Source organism: Tursiops truncatus, chromosome X (genome assembly GCF_011762595.2).
Source record: "Tursiops truncatus isolate mTurTru1 chromosome X, mTurTru1.mat.Y, whole genome shotgun sequence".
Classification (NCBI taxonomy): Eukaryota; Metazoa; Chordata; class Mammalia; order Artiodactyla; family Delphinidae; genus Tursiops; species Tursiops truncatus.
In genome coordinates, this window is record NC_047055.1 from 14,315,058 (window position 1) to 14,338,161 (window position 23,104).

The 23,104-nt window shown below is 40.8% G+C and overlaps 1 pseudogene; it reads right to left on the reverse strand.

Annotated features, from left to right (window-relative positions):
• LOC109547282 (transmembrane 9 superfamily member 2-like) overlaps nucleotides 1-23,104 on the reverse strand; it is an 83,131-nt pseudogene that overhangs the window by 58,419 nt on the left and 1,608 nt on the right.

Below are 23,104 nucleotides of genomic sequence, written 5' to 3' on the forward strand. Positions count from 1 at the left end.
AATTCACAAATGCATGCATCGCTGGATTTTTAACCACACAAAACTATGAAGTAATACAAATAAACTAATAAAGTGTTATCAGTACTTAAAGTTTAAGCCTATCAAGAGTTTGGTCTTGGGCTTCCCTGGTGGCGCAGTGGTTGAGGGTCTGCCTGCCGATGCAGGGGACACGGGTTCGTGCCCTGGTCCGGGAGGATCCCACATGCCGCGGAGCGGCTGGGCCCGTGAGCCATGGCCGCTGGGCCTGCGCGTCCGGAGCCTGTGCTCCGCAACGGGAGAGGCCACAACAGTGAGAGGCCCGGTACCGCAGAATGAGTTTGGGCTTTATTTATGGTAAAAGTAATGAAGCAAGAAAAAAGAGAAGGAAGATGTGTTTCAGAATGTTAACTGTGGAGCCTCTGAGTAGTGAGATTATAGGCAATAATTTTTCCTCTACTTCTTTAGATTTTTCTGTACTTAGAAATTTTGTATAATGAGGATATATCTACATTTATAATCAGAAGCATCAAACAGATAAAAACGGAGTGAAACTCTCTCTACCAGCCAAGTATTCATTAGTTCACTCCCTAGTAGCCACAACTATATCTGAAGATAATTATCTTAGTCAATTCTTCATAAACTTGAAAGTTTATACAAATTGCCCAGGGATCTTGTTAAAATGCAGATTCTGACTTGCTGGGCCTAGGGTGAAGCCTGAGATTCTGTATGTCTAACAAGCTGATGCTCCTGGTCCTGGAACACACTTTGAGAACCAGTGGTTAAGGGAGAGTGAGGGACTATTTTTCCATAAGGATTTGGGGGGCAGTTTTTGTATAAGAGTTGTGATGGGTTGGACTGTGTCCCCCCCACAAAAGACAGGCTTAAGTCCTAACCCACTGTACCTGTGAATGTGACCTTATTTGGAATAGGGTCTCTGTAAGACAAAAATCAATTTAAGATGAATGAGGCCATTCGGGTGGGCTCTAATCCAATATAACCAGAGTCTTCATAAAAAGAGGAAAAGGCCATGTAGAGAGAGAAACACACAGGCAGAAGGCCATGTAAAGACAGAGGAGGAGAATGGAGGGATGCAGCCACAAGCCGAGGACTGCTGGCCATCACTAGAATCTAGGAGAGAGGCATGGAACAGATTCTCCCTCAGAGCCCTCAGAAGGAACAAGCACTTCTGCTGCCACGTTCATCTTGGACTTCTAGTCTCCAAAACTCTGAGACAATAAATTTTTGTTGTTTTAAGACAACCATTTTGTGGTACTTTGTTACAGCAGCCCTAGCAAACTAAGATAAGGGTTAACAATATGAACTTTGCAATCAGACAGCCATTTACTAGCTATATGATCACAGACAAGTCATTTAACCTCTTTGAGTCTCAGTTTCCCCTTTTTAAAATTGGGGACAATAATAGGATTGTCCATAAGATTTTTGAGAGGATTAAACAGAATAATGTATGTAAAGTACTTGGTGCAGTGCTTGGCATAGAAAGCCTAAATACTAGCTATTATGTCACCCAGGCCTTCAATCTTCAGAGAATGAGTACAAATGAGCCTTGTCAATTACCATGTTGAGTAATCTACAACATGCAGGACTCCTAGATTACGACAAATCTCAGAATTGAGAGTGATAGACCTGAAGGAAATTTAGAGATCATTTAGTACAGTGATGATAAAGAAGACGGTACGAGTGATCCTGAGGCGGTGTATCAGAATCAGCTTGGGATGGAAAGTAAGTACTGCTCACCACAATACTGTCCATAATTGCAAAAACATAGAAACAACCAAAAATGTCTATCAGTACAGTTAAATGAAAGATGGTATAAACATACAGAGAAATAAAATGCAGCTAGTAGAGCATGTACTGGTACAGAGGTATGTGCGTGAAACATACTAATAGAAGCAGCACAGCATAGGGGTTAAAGACTCCACAGTCAAACTGGCTAGGTTGAAAGCTCAGGAATGACATGTGCTGGCCTGTGTGACCTTGGCCGAGTTGCTTAACCTCTCAGTGTCTTGGTTTCCGAACCTATACTGTAGAAATCATAACAGAGTGCTGTAAGGGTTAAATCTGCCCATGGAAAGCATTTCAACCACCGTCACGCATACTCAATCTGACAGATAAAGTGGTAACAAGGCCCTTCAGGATCTGAATCCCGCTTGTCTCTCCAGACTCATCTGCTGCCATAGCCTCTACTTATAATCTGAAAATTACTAAAGAGAATTCTTTATTCTGTGCTCTCATAGCACTCAGCTCATATCTCTGCCACTTACCACATCAAATTGCACTCAGTGTATTTACATGTTTGCATCCCCTAGTAAATTGTGTTCCCCAGTAGATCACAAGCCTATGAACTTTGTCTGGATCATTCATTCATTCAACAAATATTTTTGAACATCCACTATGTGTCAGGCACTTCTCAAATATATCCTCAGAGCTAATATCCAGTAGATGCTCAAAAAATATGAGGCAGTTTGGTATGGTACAAAGAGATCAAAATTTGGATCAAGAAACATTGGGATAGAATTCAGATTTTGCCACATACTATCTTTTGTACGTGAGTCTTTCTGGGCCTTAGTTTTCTTAGCTGTAAAATGGGGCTATCATCACTTAATTCATAAAATTGTTGAGGATTAAGTGAGAAATTATACAGAAAGACCTAGCACAGCACCTGGCACAGAGTAAGGAAGTCATTAAATGTTAGTTTCCTTCCTACTAGATATTAAAATTATGCTTTAAAACTTTAACTAGATTTCCAATTCCCATCTTATTTGGGCCAAATCTCCTGCTAAAAACTACAAATGATAAATATAACAAATATCTCCTGAAAAGAAACATGAGCATGGAATGTACAACACCAATAGTTAACCCTAATGTAAAGTATGGACTTTGGATGATTATAATGTGATGGACCAATGTAGGTTCATCAGTTTTAACAAATGTCCAATTTTGGTGGAGGATGCTGAGAATGGGGGAAACTATGCATGGGTGGGGCAGGGGGTAGATGGGAAATCTCTGTACCTTCCTCTCAATTTTGCTGTGAACCTAAACCTGCTCTAAAAAGGTAAAGTCTTTAAAATTTAAAAAAGAAAAAAAGCAACATGAGGTGACAAGAAAGTAAGGAACTACCATGCCAAATTCTAAGGGAAAGTAGGAAGCCAGAGAGGTCAGCTGGGTAAGGGAGCACTGATGCTACTATTGCCCTGAGGTCACCTGCTGAGCTGGGCAAACTTGAACTTGGGTTTGGGTAGCTTCATGGGATGAGGAGGCGGGAACTCAGGGAAGGCCCTCCCAGGTGAAAAGGCTAATATGAGACCCTCTGCACATTAAGCTGAGACCACCCACCCCCTCCAAAAGTAACATCCTCAGGGTAAAGGTGAGCCAGAAGTGAACCTGCTCCTATAGTCCCAATGGACTATTGGGAAGGTGGCCTTGAAGCTAAACAGAACAAGGCAGAGGTGGGGGGAGAGAAATAAAACTGTCCTTAAAAAGTTGTGGCCACAGACCAGCCCTGATATAGAGTTGCAGGCTGGATTCACATCATCATGGTGGCCCCAGAAAGTTCAAGTTATGAATTTGCTTTAAGGTGGTCCCAGACTGGTATTTCCCAAAGACTCCTTGTGGAAGTAAAGGAAAATCCTCTCTGGAGGAAAGTACTTCGACCCTAGGACTCAAAGAAACTCCACAAACAATCTTCGAGAACAATGAATATGTAGTCCAAAAAATGGAGGAAAAAAGGAGCAAGAATCAGCAGAGACCAACTTGTAAAGAGTTCAGTTCCAGAAATGATCGCAAGCAGATTTAAAATTAACCAAATTTAATATATTTTAAAGACATCACATACAAGTGTGAAAGCATGTGCATGAAACAGAAAAGTACAAAATAATGACCTAGCAGATCTGAAGAACAAAACTTGTAGAAATGAGAAGATGATTACCGAAATTCTCTTCTCTTAAGAAAAGGAACAAGTGAAAAGAGAATTTATAGACTAGAAGATAGACCAGAAGAACACAGCACAGGAAAAAAGTGGAAAATACAGAAGGGAAGTTAACAGACATGGAGGAGGGGCTTTCCTGGTGGCGCAGTGGTTAGGAATCTGCCTGCCAATGCAGGGGACATGGGTTCGAGCCTCGGTCCAGGAAGACCCCACATACCACGTAGCAACTAAGCCCGTATGCCACAATTACTGAGGCTGCGCTCTAGAGCCCACAAGCCACAACTACTGAAGCCTGCGGGCCTAGAGCCTGTGCTCCGCAACAAGAGAAGCCACTGCAGTGAGAAGCCCACACACCGCAAGGAAGAGCAGCCCCCTCTCAACGCAACTAGAGAAAGCCCGCGCACAGCAACGAAGACCCAACACAGCCAAAAATAATAAATAAAATAAATTTATTTTTAAAAAAAGCAAAAGAGAGACATGGAGGAGAAAATAACATTTAACATAGCTTTAATTGGAGTCTGAAAAGGAAAGAAAATATCTCACCATGGCTGAGAATTACAGAACTGATAAAAGGCACCAATCCAGGAAACTTAAGGAATTACAAACAGGATTAAAAACAAAGCAAAACAGGGACTTCCCTGGTGGCGCAGTGGTTAAGAATCCACCTGCCAATGCAGGGGACGCAGGTTTGAGCCCTGGTCCAGGAAGATCCCACATGCCACAGAGCAACTAAGCCCGTGTGCCACAACTACTGAGACTGCGCTCTAGAGCCCACAAGCCACAACTACTGAGCCCACGTGCCACAACTACTGAAGCCCATGCACCTAGAGTCCGTGCTCCACAACAAGAGAAGCCACTACAATGAGAAGCCCGCGCACCGCAACGAAGAGTAGCCCCTGCTCACCACAACTAGAGAAAAGCCCGCACGCAGCAATGAAGACCCAATGCAGCCAAAAAATAATTAAATAATTAATTTTGTTTAAAAAAAAAGCGAAACAAAAATCCATGACCAGACACAGAATCATGAAACTGCATAACACCTTCTAAAGAAAGAAGTGACTGGGAGTTCCCTGGTGGCCTACTGGTTAGGATTCTGGGCTTTCACTGCCTCGGCCAGAGTTCAACCCCTGGTCGGGGAACTGAGATCCCACAAGCTGTGTGGCACAGCCAAAAAAAAAAAAAAAAAAAACTGTGACTAATAAGTAGGTATAAATGAAAGGACTATAACAGAAATACAAACTTTAAATATTAGAAGAATTACAACAATAAAAATGTAGACCACATAAAGACTTTTCAAATAAATATTATATTTCATGGAATCTAAAATGCCATCACTTATAAAACATCGTTACAGACTTCCCTGGTGGCACAGTGGTTAGGAATCTGCCTGCCAGTGCAGGGGACATGGGTTCCAGCCCTGGTCCGGGAAAATCCCACATGCCGCGGAGCAACTAAGCCCGTGTGCCACAACTACTGAGCCTGCGCTCTAGAGCCCGCGAGCCACAACTACTGAGCCCACATGCCACAACTACCAAAGCCCGCACGCCTAGAGCCCGTGCTCCGCAACAAGAGAAGCCACTGCAATGAGAAGCCCATGCACTGCAATGAAGAGTAGCCCCCGCTCACCACAACTAGAGAAAGCCTGCACACAGCAAGGAAGACCCAATGTAGCCAAAAATAAATTAATTAAGTAAATAATTTTTTTAAATTTTTTTTAAAAATCATTATTTTATGTACTGCTAAAAAGAAACACTGTCAATTAACCTTTAACATGCCATCAACTGGAAGACACATCTTGATTTCATAAATGTTAAAATATGGGGAAACATGAGTCTCAGAATCAATAAAGTGTGAAATATCAAAATAGTAAAGAAAATGTAATAAAACAGAACTGAAAGCAAATGTCATATCAATACATGTAAATGGGCTTAACTCACCTATTAAGAGGAAAAGATTTTTCAGAAGATACCACAAAGCAAAACTCAACATGTTGTATAAAAGAGACACATCTAAAAGAGATTCTGAAAAGTTAAAAATGAAAGGATAGGCAAAGTTACACGAAGCAAACGTATGCAAAAAGAAAGCAAGAGAGCTGGACTTCCTCCTCCAGACATGATTGAATAACACGAGACTAGATTTACTCTTTCACCTTAAACAACTTTTTCAAATGGGTAAAATATACGAAACAACAGTTTTCAGACCTTGGACAACAAAGAACATTAAAAGAGTGATCACCCAGAGAAGGGGAAGCCTCACGCTTCCTTCCCAGAGAGGATTTCCAGGTTGTGGTGCAGGGAAAGGGTACTCAAGCAGAGCCCTGCAATCTCTCCCAGTTGAGAAGACAAAGTTCAAAGTCCAGAGAGGCCAAGGGGGCTAGATTTTGTGGGGCAGATTACCAGAGAGAAGAGAGCCGCACAGAGATTTCTGGAGATAGGCAAGGGGTCTCTTTCATCAGAGTATTGTAGTACAGGCATGTAAGGCGTGCCAGTTATTGATTTATTGCCTCTCATCCCCAAATTCATGCTCTTTGACCTCTGTGAAAATTATCTGGGCCCTTTCAATATTTTAAATAATTCTCCTTCGCAACCTGACACTGAATGAAGCTTTATCAGTAGAGGGCGCTGGATAGACACTGCAAGAGAAAAGGGTTTTGTTTCCTGGTTGATGAATGCTCACTCCGCAGCTCCTGTTTCTTCAGCCTCAGCAACCTCTAAGGAATTAATGGATCCACTTATCATAGTAAAAGAGAGAAACAAAAGACATCAGGTGGAGGGGGGTGAATAGGCAGAGTACAGAAGATTTTTAGGGCAGTGAAACTACTCTGTATGATATTATAACAATGAATACATGTCATTATACATTTGTCCAAACCCATAAAACGTACAATAGCAAGAGTGAACTCTAATGTAAACTATGGACTTTGGGTGATAATGGTATATCAATGAAGATTCATCAATTGTAACAAATGTGCCACATTCTGGTGATATCACGTGCCTCCTGATGAAAGAACACATCACTACTTTATCTTGCCAAAGAGATCAAACCTGAATCTAATCAAGCCGCTGGATCCATCTACCAATTTGAAGGAATCAGGGACAGAGGAAAATGCACCATTGTTTGGATGAATAATAAAGGAATGGACAAATGGATAGAAAGGTGACAAATCAAACACAGAAAATGCTAATTATAGAATCTAGGTGCTGGGTTTATAAGTATCCACTATATAATTCATTCAACTGTTTGTGCATTTGAAAATGCTCACAAAAAACACTGAAAAAAGATACATAAGATGATCAAGTCTAAACTATAGCATCTAGGGATGTAGACTTGGGTGACAAAACCATAAAAGAAACTCAAGGAAGTGATTAGGGTAAAACTTAGGATAGTGGTTATTTTAGGGGAAGGAAGAGTGTTGTAACTGGGTAGGGACACATGGATACCTTCTGGGGTGGCTGGCCAAATTCTATTTCTTTTTTTTTTTTGGCGGTACGTGGGCCTCTCACTCTTGTGACCTCTCCCGTTGCGGAGCACAGGCTCCGGACGCGCAGGCTCAGTGGCCGTGGCTCACGGGCCCAGCCGCTCCGCAGCATGTGGGATCTTCCCGGACTGGAGCACGAACCCGTGTCCCCTGCATTGGCAGGCAGACTCTCAACCACTGCGCCACCAGGGAAGCCCCAAATTCTATTTCTTGATCTGGCTGGGGTTTACAAAGGTGTTCCCCTTATAACAATTCATTACACTTTATATTTGTTCTGTATGGTTTTCTGTATCTGTATTTTACAACGAAAAGTTTTTTTTTAAAGTCCATATCCTTTGACCCAGCAATTACACTTATATGAATTTATCCTAAGGTCATAATTAGAAAAGAGTACACAGAGGTTCGCACAATAATAACTATCATTTACTGAGTGCCTACTATGTGTCAGACACTGCTCCAAGAACTTTACAAGTCTTATCCTATTTATCCTCACAACAATCCTATGTGATATATACTATCCTTATTCCCATTTTACAGATGAGACTCAGAGAGGTAAAAGAATGTTCACTGCAGCATCATTAATAACAAAAATTGAAAACAGCTAATCATGATGGAATGGATAAAAAATTACGATCCATCCATACAATGGAATATTATGAAACTATTAAAAAGTATAATCATTTTCTCATTCTTGTATTGCCTCTCTCCATACATATGTGTGTGTATATATACATAATATACAAAATGAACATGGAAGGAAGTCCATTATAAACTTCTAAGTAAAGACAAAGAAGCAGATTACAAAAATATATATATTACAATCTCACTTAGATTAAGAAATTACATATACATAAAAAGAATCTATTAAAATTGAGGAGGATTATATGAAGACTGCACTTCATACTCTTTATACCTCTGTGTTGTATGAGGGTTTTACAAACATGTATTACTTTTTTTCCCCTTTTTTTTGGCCACAATGCACGGCATGCAGGGATCCTAGTTCCCCAACCAGGGATGGAAACTGGGCCCCCTGCAGTGGAAGCTCAGAGCCCCAACCAGTGGACAACCAGGGAAGTCCCCAAACAGGTATTACTTTTGTAATCATCGTGGTGGTGTTCGTACAATGCTAGTGTACTTAATGAATTTAAAACTTTTTATTGATAAGACAACCATATTTGCCACTTTGATTCTAAATACCTAATTCAGCAGTTCTCAAACTTTTTTAGTCTCAGGACTCCTACTCTTAAAAATTATGAAAAACCCTGAAGAGTTTTTGTTTATGAGGGTTATATCTACCCATAGTGATCAAATTAGAAATTAAAATGAGAAAATTTTAAAACACAAGTGTACAGAAGCACACACTCCATTAGCCTTTAGAGTGATGACATCATCACACTTCACATAGCTTCTGGAAAATTCCACTGTACACTCATGAATGAGTGAGAGTAAAGAAGGCAAAAAACATCTTAATATTATTATGGAAATAGTTTTCACCTGGCAGACTCCCTGAAAAGTTCTCAGAGAGTCCCAGACCTCACTTTGAGAATCGCTGATATAATTAGTCCTGCAAAAAAGAGGAATTACACTATAACACTATAAACAACTTTTCTGAAACTACCCTACAGCTTTAAGTTTGCAATGGAAGGAAGTCTGCCTGTAAAGGGGGGAAGGAGAAGGACATCAACATCTATCCAAAATAAATATCCTTAGGGACTTCCCTGGCGGTCCAGTGGTTAGGACTCCATGCTTCCACCGCAGTGGGCATGGGTTCAATCCCTGGTTGGGGAACTGACATCCCACATGTGGTGCAGTGTGGCCAAAAAAAAAAAAATCCTTAAAATAAAAATGAATGAGAAAATTCTCAAGAAAGCGTTCCTCTATATATAAAAGGGATGACAAAAGACAACTGCTGGTTTCACTTAACCTTGGTAATCTTAGGGTGGCAACACACAAATGTTGATAAAAGTTACTGCTACTCTGGCCAACTGGGGCTCTTTCATCCTATTGGTCCATTTATTCTTCCCAGACCTTCAAAGATGTGGTCTTTAAATAGTTCCAAAGAACCATTCCAGGGAATTCCTCGGCAGTCCAGTGGTTAGGACTCTGTTCTTTCACTGCCGAGGGCCCGGGTTCAATCCCTGGTCAGGGAACTAAGATCCCGCAAGCAGGGAAGTGCAGCCAAAAAAAAAAACATTTCCATATAGACTTCCATATAGAGTATCAAACACAGACTATATTAATGCAAATTTCTCCTACTCATTAACTCCTGTCTTCTGCCACTTTTCCCTTACTTTAAAAGAATTATCAATTAAGCAGTTGTTTGCTGCTTTTCCTCCCACATTCCCTATGTGAATGTTTCCCATTGTGAGAAATACATATCACTGGGGATATAAGAGGTAATTTTAGGTAGTAGGTGAAATAACAATCTGTACTCTACTTTTTAATCTAGTTACTTGAAAATAGATGAATAAAATATATAAGTAGTACCCTAAGCCTGTCATTTCTGTAATTTCCTGCTAAATAAATTTAAGTTAAATTATGAATAAATAGGGAGTTCCCTGGTGGCCTAGTGGTTACGATTCTGGGCTTTCCCTGCCAGGGCCCAGTTTCAATCCCTGGTCAGGGAACTGAGATCCCACAAGCCGTGCGGCGCAGCCAAAAAAAAAACGACGGATAATACAGGTGCCTCAGATGTGGCAAAAATCAACAAGGTGCCTCAGATGTGGCAAAAATCAACAAGGTGGTGCATGAATGACTGAAATTCAAGAAGCACTGCCCTTTTCTCTGGAAAGAAACAATTAAGGGCACCACCAATTAGACACCAAAACAGAAACCTGGCAGGCATCCTCTGCTCCTCTCTTTCCCTTCCCCTTCATCCCCACTGCTGATCCATATCGAGTCTCCCCCTTCATCCCCATTGCTGAACCACGTCAAGTCTCCACATGTAACACAGATTATAAGCAATGCTGCCCTGGTTGAGCCCTTCCATGCCAATTCAGCCTCCATGGCAGCCCCAAGACACTTCTATTACCCTAGGGCCCAGTAGAAAGCAGTTTGAAAACCACAAGACAGATTTCAAAAACAGTGTGATTGAGACTTCCAAGATAAAAAGATCTGAGTTACCATTGCAAAAAAAAAGAATAAAATACCTAGGAACAAACCTACCTAAGGAGACAAAAGACCTGTATGCAGAAAACTATGAGATACTAATGAAAGAAATCAAAGACAACACAAACAGATGGGGAGATATACCTTTCCTGGATTGGAAGAATCAATATTGTGAAAATGACTATAATACCCAAAGCAATCTACAGATTCAATGCAATCCCTATCAAACTACCAATGGCAATTTTCAGAGAATTAGAACAAAAACTATAAGATACTAATGAAAGAAATCAAAGAGAACACAAACAGATGGGGAGATATACCATTCTTGGATTGGAAGAATCAATATTGTGAAAATGACTATACTACCCAAAGCAATCTACAGATTCAATGCAATCCCTATCAAACTACCAATGGCAATTTTCACAGAATTAGAACAAAAAATTTTATAATTTGTATGGAAACACAAAAGACCCCAAACAGCCAAAGTAATCTTGAGAAAGAAAAACGGAGCTGGAGGAATCAGGCTCCCGGACTTCAGACTATACTACAAAGCTACAGTAATCAAGACAGTATAGTACTGGCACAAAAACAGAAATATAGATCAATGGAACAGGATAGAAAGCCCGGAGATAAACCCACACACCTAAGGTCACCTAATCTATGACAAAGAAGACAAGAATATACAATGGAGAAAAGATAGTCTCTTCAATAAGTAGCACTGGGAAAACTGGACAGCTACATGTAAACGAATAACATTAGAACACTCCCTAACACCATACACAAAAACAAACTCAAAATGGATTAAAGGCCTAAATGTAGGGACTCCCCTGGTGGTCCAGTGGTAAAGAATCTGCCTCACAATGCAGGGGACATGGGTTCGATCCCTGGTCAGGGAACTAAGATCCCACATGCCGCAGGGAAACTAAGCCCTCGGGCCATAACTACTGAGCTCAGGCACCTCAACTAGAGAGCCCGCGTGCCACAAACTACGGAGCCCATGTGCCCTGGAGCCTGTGCACCACAGCTAGAGAAGAGAAAACCCACACGCCACAACTAGAGAGAAGCCTGCACACCACAATGAAAGATCCCACATGCCCACAATGAAGATCCCGCATGCCACAACTAACACACGGCACAGCCAAAAAATAAAATTAATTAATTAATTAAATGTTTAGAAAAAAAAAAAGACCTAAATGTAAGACCAGACACTATAAAACTCTTAGAGGAAAACATAGGAAGAACACTCTGACATAAATCACAGCAAGATCTTTTCTGACCCACCTCCTATAGTAATGAGAATAAAAACAAAAATAAACAAATGGGACCTTAAAAGCTTTTGCATAGCAAAGGAAACCATAAACAACACGAAAAGACAACCCTCAGAATGGGAGAAAATATTTGCAAATGAAGCAACTGACAAAGGGTTAATCTCCAAAATATATAAACAGCTCATGCAGCTCAATATCAAAAAAACAAACAACTCAATCCACAAATGGGCAGAAGACCTAAATAGACATTTCTCCAAAGAAGACATACAGATGGCCAAGATGCACATTAAAAGATGCTCAGCATCACTAATTATCAGAGAAATGCAAATCAAAACTACAATGAGGTTATCACCTCACACTGGTGAGAATGGCCACCATCAAAAAAATCTACAAACAATAAATGCTGGAGAGGGTGTGGAGAAAAGGGAACCCTCTTGCACAGTTGGTAGGAATGTAAATTGATACAGCCACTATACTATGGAAAACAGTATAGAGGTTCCTTAAAGAACTAAAAATAGAACTACCATATGACCCAGCAATCCCACTACTGGGTGTATTCAAAAAGACACATGCACCCCAATGTTCACTGCAGCACTATTTACAATAGACAGGACATGGAAGCAACCTAAATGTCCACTAACAGATGAATGGATAAAGAAAATGTGGTACATACATACAATGGAATATTACTCGGCCATAAAAAAGAAATGAAATTGAGTTATTTCTAGCAAGATGGATGGACCTAGAGAGTGTCATACAGAGTGAAGTAAGTCAGAAAGAGAAAAACAAATATCGTATATTAACGCATATATGTGGAATCGAGAAAAATGGTACAGATGAACCTATTTGTAAAGCAGAAATAAAGACACAGACATAGAGAACAAACAAACGTATGGATACCAAGGGGGAAAGGGGGCAGTGGAATGAATTGGGAGACGGGGATTGACATATATACACTATTGATACTGTGTATAAAATAGATATCTAATGAGAACCTACTGTATAGCATAAGGAACTCTACTCAGTGCTCTGTGGTAACCTAAATGGGAAGGAAATCCAAAAAAAGAGATACATGTATACATATAGCTGATTCACTTCGCTGTACAGCAGAAACTAACACAACATTGTAAAGCAACTATACCCCAATAAAAATAAATAAATAAAATAAAAAAGGTCTGAGTTGGAGTCCTATGTCTGCCACTTACTAGCGGTATGCCCCTAGTCATGTCCCTTACCGTCTCTGAGATTGAATTTCATCATCTGTAAAACAGCAGTAGTAGATTCTAGCAACAGGGCTATTCTAAGGGTTAAATTAGTCACTGTATATAGAGTGATATAACATTGCTCCTGGCTCATAACAGGCATTCAATGCTATTTTCCTTACCATTGCATACAGGACCTCCTGCCATGATCTGGCTTCTGCCTACCCGCCCCCCACTTTTTTTCTGGCCCTGCGGCTCAACATGCAGGATCGTAGTTCCCCAACCAGGAATTGAACCTGGGCCCCCTGCAGTGGAACCATGGAGTACTAATCACTGGAACGCCAGGGAATTCCCCCAACCCCCTTCTGCGCTTCATCTCTACCTGCACCCCCCCAAACCACAAATCTTATGTCACAAACACACTCGATTATTCACAGTCCCCCAATCACAGTATGCTGTTTCAGACTTCCAAGCTTTGGACCACACTGATTTCCCTACTAGAAATGCTCACCCACCCATTCATCTGACAAATACTTTTTCATTCCCTCCATTATATCCTCACTGCCCCTTAGTCTCCTAGCACATAACATTTTATCACAGCGATTTGCTTACAAGTCTATCTCCCTACATAGGACTGTGAACTTCTAGAGGGCAGGGACCACTTGTCTTTGTATCCCCAACACCTAGCCCAAAACCGAGAAGATGGTAGGTGTCCCATTCATGTTTGTTAAGTGACTATAATAGAAAGCAAATTGTAAATGAAGCAACATTCTTATATTTCTGTAGTAAGTTCTCAATACTTACATGGATAATGCAAGCATCTTTCGATATGCCATGTTGGGTAATAAAACATCCTATTGGAAATCCTGGTGTGCAGTACTTTTTTCCATCTTCCATATCACGACACCATATCACTGGCATATTATCAATAATCCTAAATATAAATATTTTTTAAGGAAAAGATTTAAAAAGCATTTCAAATCAAGCAATACTAACATCATCTTACATACATTTAAGTTCAGATTTTTAATCAAACTCAAGTCACAAAAAATAGTATACAATTTCAGTAGATATTAAATAGTTATTAAAACTACTTCTGAAAGGAAGTGAAAGATTAAGTCATGTGATTTCAGATGCCAAACACAACACTGATGGTGATAATTCAGTTATATTCCTCTCTTCAAGAAATCCAGTTTTTGGGCTTCCCTGGCGGTGCAGTGGTTAACAACCCACCTGCCAATGCAGGGGACACAGGTTCAAGCCCTGGTCTGGGAAGATCCCACATGCTGCGGAGCAACTAAGTCCTTGAGCCACACCTACTAAGCCTGCGCTCTACAGCCCTCGAGCCACAACTACTTTAGCCCGCACGCCTAGAGGCTATGCTCCACAACAAGAGAAGCCACAGCAATGAAAAGCCTGCACACTGCAACGAACAGTAGCCCCTCGCCGCAACTAGAGAAAGCCCGCGCACAGCAACAAAGACCCAACGCAGTCAAAAATAAATAAATAAATTTATTTTAAAAAAAAGAAATCCACCTTTTTCTTTTGTTTTTTTTTAAACACGTTTATTGGAGTATAATTGCTTTAAAATGGTGAGTTAGTTTCTGCTTTATAACAAAATGAATCAGCTATACATATACATATATCCCCGTATCTCTTCCCTCTTGCGTCTCCCTCCCTCCCACCCTCCCTATCCCACCCCTCTTGGTGGTCACTAAGCACCGGCCTTATCTCCGTGTGCTATGCGGCTGCTTCCCACTAGCTATCGGTTATACATTTGGTAGGGTATATATGTCCATGCCACTCTCTCTTTGTCAAGCTTACCCTTCCCCCTCCCCATGATCTCAAGTCCATTCTCTAGTAGGTCTGCATCTTTATTCCCGTCCTGCCACTAGGTTTCTCATGATCATTTTTTTTTTAGATTCCATATATACATGTTAACATATGGTATTTGTGTTTCTCTTTCTAAATTACTTCACTCTGTATGACAGACTCTGGGTCCATCCACCTCACTATAAATGACTCAGTTTCATGTCTTTTTATGGCTGAGTAATATTCCATTATATATATGGGCCACATCTTCTTTATCCATTCATCTGTCAATGGATACTTAGGTTACTTCCATGTCCTGGCTATTGTAAATAGAGCCGCAATGAACATGAGTCCATGACTCTTTTCTTTTCTTTTTTTTTTTTTTGTGGTACGCGGGCCTCTCACTGTTGTGGCCTCTCCCGTTGCAGGGCACAGGCTCCGGATGCACAGGTTCAGCAGCCATGGCTCACGGCCCCAGCCACTCCACGGCATGTGGGATCTTCCCGGGGCACGAACCCACGTCCCCTGCATCAGCAGGCGGACTCTCAACCACTGCACCACCAGGGAAGCCCCATGACTCTTTTTGAATTATGGTTTTCTCAGGGTATATGTGCAGGAGTGAGACTGCTGGGTCGTATGGTAGTTCTATTTTTAGTTTTTTAAGGAACCTCCATACTGTTCTCCATAGTGGCTGTATAAATTTACATTCCCACCAACAGTGCAGGAGGGTTCCCTTTTCTCCACACCCTCTCCAGCGTTTATTGTTTATAGATTTTTAGATGATGGACATTCTGACTGGTGTGAGGTGATACCTCATTGTACTTTTGATTTGCATTTCTCTAATGATTAGTGATGTTGAGCATTCTTTCATGTATTTGTTGGCTATCTGTATATCTTCTTTGGAGAAATGTCTATTTAGGTCTTCTGCCCATTTTTGGATTGGGTTGTTTGGTTTTTTGATATTGAGCTGCATGAGCTGCTTGTAAATTTTGGAGATTAAGCCTTTGTCAGTTGCTTCATTTGCAAATATTTTCTCCCATTTCAAGAGTTGTGTTTTCATCTTCTTTATGGTTTCCTTTGCTGTGCGAAAGCTTTTAAGTGTCATTAGGTCTCATTTGTTTACTTTTGTTTTTATTTCCGTTTCTCTAAGAAGTGGGTTAAAAAGGATCTTGCTGTGATGTATGTCATAGAGTGTTCTGCCTATGTTTTCCTCTAAGAGTTTGATAGTGTCTGGCCTTACATTTAGGTCTTTAATCCATTTGGAGTTTATTTTTGTGCATGGTGTTAGGGAGTGTTCTAATTTCATTCTTTAACATGTAGCTGTCCAATTTTCCCAGCACCACTTATTGAAGAGGCTGTCTTTTCTCCATTGTACATTCTTGCCTCCTTTATCAAAGATAAAGTGACCATATGTGCATGTGTTTATCTCTGGGCTTTCTATCCTGTTCCATTGATCTATATTTCTGGTCCTGTGCCAGTACCATACTGTCTTGATTACTGTAGCTTTGTAGTATAGTCTGAAGCCAGGGAGCCTGAATCCTCCAGCTCCGTTTTTCTTTCTCAAGATTGCTTTGGCTATCCAGGGTCTTTTGTTTCCATACAAATTGTGCAATTTTTTGTTCTAGTTCTGTGAAAAATGCCAGTGGTAGTTTGATAAGGATTTCATTGAATCTGTAGACTGCTTTGGGTAATAGAGTCATTTTCACAATGTTGATTCTTCCAATCCAAGAATGGTATATCTCTCCATCTATTTGTATCATCTGCGTCTGTATGTCAGGCATTCACTTTTCGATGATTAAAGTGAATCATCCTCCCAGCTCCACTCAAAAACCAGCTACAGTGCTGGACACCCTATGCCAAACAACTAGCAAGACAGGAACACAACCCCACCCATTAGCAGAGAGGCTGCCTAAAATCATAATTAGGTCACAGACACCCCAAAACACACCACCGGACGCGGTCCTGCCCACCAGAAAGACAATATCCAGCCTCATCATCCAGAACACAGGCACTAGTCCCCTCCACCAGGAAGCCTACACTACCCACCTAACCAACCTTAGCCACTGGGAACAGACACCAAAAACAACAGGAACTACGAATCTGCAGCCTGCGAAAAGGAGACCCCAAACACAGTAAGTTAAGAAAAATGAGAAGACAGAGAAACACACAGCAGATGAACAAGTAAGGTAAAAACCCACGAGATCAAACAAATGAAGAGGAAATAGGCAGACGACCTGAAAAAGAATTCAGAGTAATGATAGTAAAGATGATCCAAAATCTTGGAAATAGAATGGAGAAAATGCAGGAAACGTTTAACAAGGACCTAGAAGAACTAAAGAGCAAACAAACAATGATGAACAACACAATAAGTGAAATTAAAAATTCTCTAGAAGGAATCAATAGCAGAAGAACTGAGGCAGAAGAATGGATAAGTGACCTGGAAGATAAAATAGTGTAAATAACTACTGCAGAGCAGAATAAAGAAAAAAGAATGAAAAAATTGAGGACAGTCTCAGAGAACTCTGGGACAACATTAAATGTACTAACATTCAAATTATAAGGGTTCCAGAAGAAGAAGAGAAAAAGAAAGGGACTGAGAAGATATTTGAAGAGATTGTAGTTGAAAACTTCCCTAATATGGGAAAGGAAATAGTTAATCAAGTCCAGGAAGTACAGAAAGTCCCATACAGGATAAATCCAAGGAGAAACATGCCAAGACACATATTAATCAAACTGTCAAAAATTAAATACAAAGAAAACATATTAAAAGCAGCAAGGGAAAAACAACAAATAATATACGAGGGAATCCCCATAAGGTTAACAGCTGATATTTCAGCAGAAACTCTGTAAGCCAGAAGGGAGTGGCAGGACATATTTAAAGTGATGAAGGGGAAGAACCTACAACCAAGATTACTCTACCTAGCAAAGATCTCATTCAGATTCGACAGAGAAATTAAAACCTTTATAGACAAGCAAAAGCTAGGAGAATTCAGCACCACCAAACCAGCTTTACAACAAATGCTAAAGGAACTTCTCTAGGCAGGAAACACAAGAGAAGGAAAAGACTTACAATAACAAACCCAAAACAATTAAGAAGATGGTAATAGGAACATACACATCGATAATTACCTTAAATGTAAATGGATTAAATGCTCCAACCAAAAGACATAGATTGGCTGAATGGATACAAAAACAAGACCCGTATATATGCTGTCTACAAGAGACCCACTTCAGACCTAGGAACACATACAGACTGAAAGTGAGAGGATGGAAAAAGTCATTCCATGCAAATGGAAATCAAAAGAAAGCTGGAGTAGCAATTCTCATATCAGACAAAATAGACTTTAGGGCTTCCCTGGTGGCACAATTGTTGAGAGTCCACCTGCCGATGCAGGGGACACGGGTTCGTGCCCCGGTCCAGGAAGATCCCACATGCCGCGGAGTGGCTAGGCCCATGAGCCATGGCCACTGAGCCTGCGCGTCCGGAGCCTGTGCTCCACAACGGGAGAGGCCACGACAGTGAGAGGCCCACGTACCGCAGAAAAAAAGAGAAAGAAAGACTTTAAAATAAAGACTATTACAAGAGACAAAGATGGACAGCTTTTTCTTTTGATTTTCATTTGCTGTATCATAAGATTTTACACAAACTTTTACACGTTTCTGTCTTGTTAAAACTATTAAGAAAGAAAATTAAAAATATTAAGAGATTTGACTAAATTGTATAAATCAACTGTCACAAAACAAGCACTTTATCTTACAAATAAAACTTTTCTTCAGAGACTTCAGTATGCCATCATTCTCAGCACTATCTCCTCTACATTTCAGTTCATACCTAAAATGATTACAGTAGACACACACACACACAGAGACACACACACACACACTGCTTTCACCACTAAACAGAAGAATCTGCCTTCTTCAGTGTTATAAAAGGTGGGGTATAAAGTCCATTGTAGCAGGAATTCCCTGGCAGTCCAGTGGTTAGTACTTCATGCTTCCACTGCAGGGGATGCAGGTTCCATCCCTGGTTGGGGAACTAAGATCCCGCAAGCCTCACAGTGCAGCCAATAAATAAATAAATAAAATCCACTGTAGCTTTCTAAAAACTACCCTGATCTACAACCCTTCACTTAAAACTGATAATAAAATTGGTTATAGTGCTGGTTACACAACTCCATGAGTATACTAAAAAGCATTGAATTGGACACTTAAGAGTGGGTGAATTATTTGGTATGTGAATGATCTCCAATAAAGCTGTTACCAAAAAAAGTGATAATAAAATATCTGATACTTTTAATATGAAACCTCTTGTTTACATAGTCTAGCTACAGGAGATTATCAAGATGAAGTGCCAATGTGGTTCATCAGAAAACAATAAGCAAGAATAAACAATGAAAATTTAACACTTCATATCCTGAAATCATACAAATATTAACCCTAAAATTCCTTATTGGCAACTGAACTAAACTGTCATGTTTCTTCCGTCCAAAGGATAGCATTTCTTGAAAAGGCGCACTTTTCTGTTAGGATAATGGTACTCCACAGGGGAATTGTGTGCAACTTTAATCATCGAAAAGCGAATGCCTAGCACACAGACCAATGGAACACATCAATAGAGAACCCAGAAATAGACCTACACAACTAGGCCCAAAGCTACCTGCATAAGTGCTTTTTTTTGCATTATTGTAACCATTTTTATAAGATTATTCTAAAATACACTTCACTCTTTCCTATCTTAAACAAAACATTACGATCACAATTTAACCTTCCTTGATGATTCAGGGTCATTTTGAGCATCAATCATTGCACCTGCTTTGACTCTGTGACATCTCCAGTATCAAATGAGATGAGAACAGCTATTTGCCCCAAAACTGAATGGCAAGAGATAACTATTTACACCCCTGCTACCCACACCCCTCCACCCCTACCAAAGAACATAAACTTGTTTGTAAAGAGTTTCCTTTCTTTTTGTAAAGAGTTTCTCTTTCATTTTGGCTGTCAGCTGTCATTATGCCTTTTCTCCCTTCTTTTTTTCCCCCTAATCTGCTATAGGGTAAGCCCTCAATGTGTGCAATAAATGATCAGATTTGTTAAAACTATGTGAAAAAGGACATTAAGAAGAATGAAATTTTGCCATTTGCAACACCATGGATGGACCTGAAGGGTATTATGCTTCGTAAAATAAGTTAGACAGAAAAAGACAAATACTGTATGATATCACTTATATGTAGAATCTAAAAAATAAGATGGTGCTTCCCTGGTGGCGCAGTGGTTGAGAGTCTGCCTGCCGATACAGGGGACACGGGTTCGTGCCCCGTGCCGGGAAGATCCCACATGCCGCGGAGCGGCTGCACCCGTGAGCCATGGCCGCTGAGCCTGCGTGTCCGGAGCCTGTGCTCTGCAACAGGAGAGGCCACAACAGTGAGAGGCCCGCGTACCACTAAGAAAAAAAATAAATTAATTAAAAAATAAAAAATAAGATGAATGAATATAACAAAACAGAAACAGACTCACAGATATAGAGAACAAACTAGTGGTTACCACTGGGGAGAGGAATGTGGGGAAGGGCAAGATAGGGGTAGGGAATTAACAGATACAAACTACTGTGTATAAAAGAAATAAGCTGCAAGGATATATCATACAGCACAGGGAATATAACCAATATTTTATAACTTTAAAAAATTTATTTATTTATTTATGTTTTATTTTTGGCTGCGTTGGGTCTTCGTTGCTGCGCGTGGGCTTTCTCTAGTTGCAGCGAGCGGGGGCTGCTCTTCATTGCGGTGCGCAGGCTTCTCATTGCAGTGACTTCTCTTGCTGCAAAGCACGGGCTCTAGGCGTGCGGGCTTCAGTAGTTGTGGCACGTTGGCTCAGAAGTTGTGGCTCGTGGGCTCTAGAGCACAGGCTCAGTAGGTGTGGCGCACGGGCTTAGTTGCTCCACGGCCTGTGGGATCTTCCCGGACCAGGGGTCGAACCCATATCCCCTGCATTGGCAGGAGGATTCTTAACCACTGCGACACCAGGGAAGTCCTATAATAACTTTAAATGGAGGGAATTCCCTGGCGGTCCAGTGGTTAGGACTCAGTGCTCTCACTGCTGGAGCCCTCGGTTTCATCCCTGGTCAGAGAACTAAGGTCCCATATGCCGCACAGCAAGGCCAAAAAAAAAAGCCTATGTCAAAAAGACTGTCTGAGAGCATGAAGTTAGTTCGTGAACATTATAACATCTCTTCTGGCTCTTCACAGGACGCTTTTGCTTACTTCCCTGGATCTCAGCTGTGCTCTTGATAATTTACCAGACAGGAATTTTTAAATCACTAAAACAGCAGAACTTGGGTAATTCTTTTTCAAAATTTCATATGCTGCTTTTTAAAAGATTGAACATCTGCTATCATCTATACCATGTGGTTAGATTTTTCTTTTTTAAAGACAAGGACGTGGAAAGTTATCACACTTGGGAACACATGTAAATAACCTTACTATAACTCTGTAAACAAGAGAATTGTATCTACACTTAGCGAAATCTAATCAGAAATTTAGCAATAGCAACATATATGAGTTATAGTTTTATAAAGGTGAATAGGCAAAGGTTTCTAAAGGACAGCAGATAATTAAAGATAATAGTTCTCATCTAGAGTCCCCAAACTGACAAAGTACATAAGATTTCAATTATATTTTAAAATGCAGGACTTCCCTGGTGGCACAGTGGTTAAGAATCTGCCTGCCACTGCAGGAGACATGGGTTCACGCCCTGGTCCGGGAAGATCCCACGTGCCACGGAGCAACTAAGCCCGTGCGCCACAACTACTGAAGCCCGCGTGCCTAGAGCCCATGCTCTGCAACAAGAGAAGCCACTGCAATGAGAAGTCCGTGCACCACAACAAAGAGTAGCCCCTGCTTGCCACAACTAGAGAAAGCCCACGCACAGCAACAAAGACCCAATGCAGCCAAAAATAAATATAAATAAATAAATAAAAATTTAAAAATAAATAAATAAAATACATATTTGGAGCTTACTATATTTATAAGAACCTTCATAGTTTCTCAACTCAAGTGGAAAAAAGATAGATTAATCAATAAATGGTGTTAAGACAACTGGTCACCAATCTGAAAAAAAAATTAAGAGGGCTCCTCTCATATATTACAGCAGAAAATGTTAATCTTATTTAAATGTTAAAACTAAAACCATAGAAGTAATATAAGAAACCATAGGAGGGCTTCCCTGGTGCTGCAGTGGTTGAGAGTCCGCCTGCCGATGCAGGGGACATGGGTTCGTGCCCCGGTCTGGGAAGATCCCACATGCTGCGGAGCGGCTGGGCCCGTGAGCCATGGCCGCTGAGCCTGCGCGTCTGGAGCCTGTGCTCCGCAACCGGAGAGGCCGCAACAGTGAGAGGCCCACGTACCGCAAAAAAAAAAAAAAAAAAAAAACCATAGGAGAATTATTTTATAACCTTGGCTGGTATGGTAAAGATCTCTCAAATAGGGCACAAAACTCAGAAGTCATAAAAATTTGACAAATAGAATAAAAGCCAATTTTTCTAAACGACAAAAGAAAAAAAAAAACAATAAGCAAAACCAAAGACAACTGACAAACTTGGAAAAGGATGCCACAAACAAGGAACTAGTTTCCTTATTTAAGAGTTTCCACAAATCAATTTTTTAAATGTTCAACTTGGGACTTCCCTGGTGGCACAGTGGTTAAGAATCCGCCTGCCAATGCAGGGGACACAGGTTCGAGCCCTGGCCGGGGGAAGATCCCACATGCTGTGGAGGAACTAAGCCCGTGTGCCACAACTACTGAGCCTGTGCTCTAGAGCCCACGAGCCACAACTACTGAGCCCATGTGCCACAACTACTGAGCCCACGCACCTAGAGCCCATGCTCCGCAACAAAGAGAAGCCACCACAATGAGAAGCTCGCACACTGCAAGGAAGAGTAGACCCCGCTCACTGCAACTAGAGAAAGTTAGCGTGCAGCAACAAAGACCCAACGAAGGAAGGAAGAAAGAAAGAAAAGAAAGAAATTCGTTAAAGATTATATTTCTTTGCTAGGAAGCCTGCTGAAATAAAGAGCCAGCACTAGGTATTACCAGTCAGAGAAAAGGCAGGTGTAAAGTAATTTTTAAATGCTATTTCTTAGTTACACGTGTTTCACAAGATCATGGCTCAAAACACCACCATCAATACTTCTCACAGGAAAAGGCAAGCTCCAGGATTAAGAGCAAGTTTGCTGCACCTAGAACTGGCCTCTAAAAACCCCAACTTTCAACTTGGCTAAGTCTACAGTCAAACCACACCTCGCACTGTTCTCAA